The sequence below is a fragment of the Odontomachus brunneus genome, unplaced genomic scaffold, assembly GCF_010583005.1.
Source record: "Odontomachus brunneus isolate Ranch 3 - 2012 unplaced genomic scaffold, Obru_v1 Obru_scaffold_012, whole genome shotgun sequence".
In the NCBI taxonomy this organism is placed as follows: domain Eukaryota; kingdom Metazoa; phylum Arthropoda; class Insecta; order Hymenoptera; family Formicidae; genus Odontomachus; species Odontomachus brunneus.
In genome coordinates, this window is record NW_022639462.1 from 2,283,827 (window position 1) to 2,286,816 (window position 2,990).

The following is a 2,990-nucleotide window of genomic DNA, read 5'->3' on the forward strand; positions in this document are numbered from 1 at the left end:
GGGGGGGGGTGAAATATTGCATTTTAAAAAATTTGAATAGACCGATGGAAAGGGCATAAGATACTGTAAAACTTTTGTCTGAAATATTTTTTCATATACCTCATATTTTAGGAAATATTAAATAAAAATGAAAAAGTCCGTTTTTTTCAAGGGGTGGTTTCAACCCCTAAACCTCGAGATAAGCACATAAAAAAAAATACGTGTCTAATGTTTTTTGATGCTCTACAACATATCCAATGCTCATCAAATTCGGTGAGGGACGCCCCCGACCGTTTCCTTGTAAGTGATAATATGTCTATAATATATCTATATACGGAACGGAGACGATCGTCAAAATGTTACATTTGATAAGCGCCAACATGTTCGCGCTATCATTGCGCCGAATTATGATTTCATATATCGTTCCTTCACAAATGTTATGCAAGTGCGTGTGCTACGTTGTCATTTCAATTTTCTTACACATAGACGTTACGCAAGTGTGAATGCCACATTGTGCTTATCAAATGTTCTTAATTCCGTATATAGAAAGGGTTTTTATTCGACGCAGATAGAAAGAAGTAAACTTTGCAGAAAAATTCGATATCGTGTTAATAAGTGTTCATTATCGTTTTCCCTTTATATTGAGGGATGCTCCGCTTCATTTTCGCACGTACTTTTACCATGCGAAAGGGTTTTTAATTCGACGCAGGTAGAAAGAAGTAAACTTTGCAGAAAGATTCGATTTCGTGTTAATAAGTGTTCATTATCGTTTTCCCCTTATATTGATGGATGCTCCGCTTCATTTTCGCATGCATTTTCACCATGCAAAAGGATTTTTAATTCAACGTAGGTAGAAAGAAGTAAACTTTGCAGAAAGATTTGATTTTGTGATAGTAATAGTGCATTATCGTTTTCGTTTCATATTTTTGGATGTGTCGCTTCATTTTCGCACATAATTTTACAATGCAAAATGGTTTTTACTTTGGTCCAATTAGCACGAAACAATAGTTTCGCAAAAATATTCGGTATTACGTCAACAACATTTCCCAAAAAATTTTAATTTGTGTTGACTTGTCCAAATTAAAAATACTCTTGTATAGTAAAGATACATGCATAAATGAAATAGGGCATTCTTCTTTCAAGGATGAAAACGACGTGGAACTACTGCTATCGTGACACTGATTTCAGTTTTAAATAATTATAGTGTACTAACTGCTCCAATTTATATGGTAAAATTACATGCGAAAATAAAGTGAAACATTGATCAGTGCGAAATAAAAAAAATATCTCAAATTACAAATTACGTTATTAATTATATTGAAATCTCAAATAATAGGGAACGTATTCTTCAAAATATTATTCGCAAACTACAATACTCTTTTCTAAAAACTTTTTCTTTGATGCATCCAGTACACAAGCGGTTTGAAGAATTCATCAGAAAAGCAGCAAAAACCTGTTTTGGAGAGAATGCGAATATCGGCAACGTGGCATTCACATTTATGTAACGTCTATGTGTAAGAAAATTGAAATGACAACGTAGTACACACACTTGTATAACATCTGTGAAAGGATGATAGCGGTATTATGTTAGCGCCTATTCGACGGTCGTCTTTATTCTATAAATATATATGTGTATATAAATTCGATATCGTCGGTAAATGAAAATAACATCTTCTACTCTTTGACAATCGTTCTACGTTATCGACGTTTATCAAGTTCATCGCTTGCTCCGGCATCCTCTTAATATCTTTCCGTGTGTAAAACGTAAAAGTTTTATTTGTAGAAACGAAAAGGAAACTTATATCGTAACTTCAATATAGATATGTTTCTCCTTGTATCATCTATTTTTATTAATTATATGATATATAATTTTAATCGGTTAGTCGAAAACTTGAATAGACTTTTTGCTTTATTTAATGGTTAACTAACTACTTTTTAAAAATCCAGAACGCAAAAGATCATCGATGGTTATTTAGTTCATGAATAATTTGTTTCCGTTGAATGCGATCAGATTTAATTTGACTCTAAAATCGAGCCAAATTTTTCCACTCAAAAAGTAAACAACTGTCATGCATATTATTGCATATTATTATGCATGATTATTATTCTAAATAATGAAATATTCCGTGTTTCTGATTATACTAACTCGCGACACGGAAAGTAAGGAAAAAATGTAGCTACGTAGCAACATGGAATTATTTTTTATATATGCACGTGTTATTAAAATCGTTATAAGCGTTTTGAATATGGTTCTTATAAGTATGTGTGATTGCTGTTCTAAGTTATCTTCACTTTGTGCGATCGTATATGTTTATGAAATATTCATATTGTTTGATTTGATCTGTAAAAATACAAAAACAAGTTAAAATAATTATTATGTAATAATGTACAACGTGTTTGAAGATAAATTATAATGTAGTCATAAACGTGTAAGAGCCATATCAAGAACGCCAAGAACAATAATTTAGTGAGAAATAATTCATATATCGACATCTAAACGATATCGAATCAATTAATTTGATATTTTCTACATCGATTCGACATTATTTCGGCGTCAATTAACGAGTCATTTCTTGTGGAGATTGTTAGTGCGCTCAGTAGGATTATAAACCTTTACTCGATGAGTAAATTAGTACTGCACTAGCAAAACAGAACAAAAATAGTAAAGGTCTTTTGACAATGATTAATTCAATGTTATTTATGTTATGTTTAATTCAATGTTATTCTTTCCATGGAGTAGGATTTTGGAAATAAGCTCAGCCGTGTAATACCGTTGTATTAGGACCTTAACTTAGTTTCCGCCCGCAAATGTTAGATGGCAATGCAAACAGTTCTAGTAGTCATTACTAACGAAACAGGTAGTTTGTGATTAATTTCGACATTTCTCGATAACATTCAGTCAGCATACACAATTATTTTCCTAAACAACAATTTCTTTTGCTTTGTGAAAAATGGAACGCGATAAAGTGTTTTTTCGACATGTGCTTTTGCACTATTTTGATTTGAAAAAA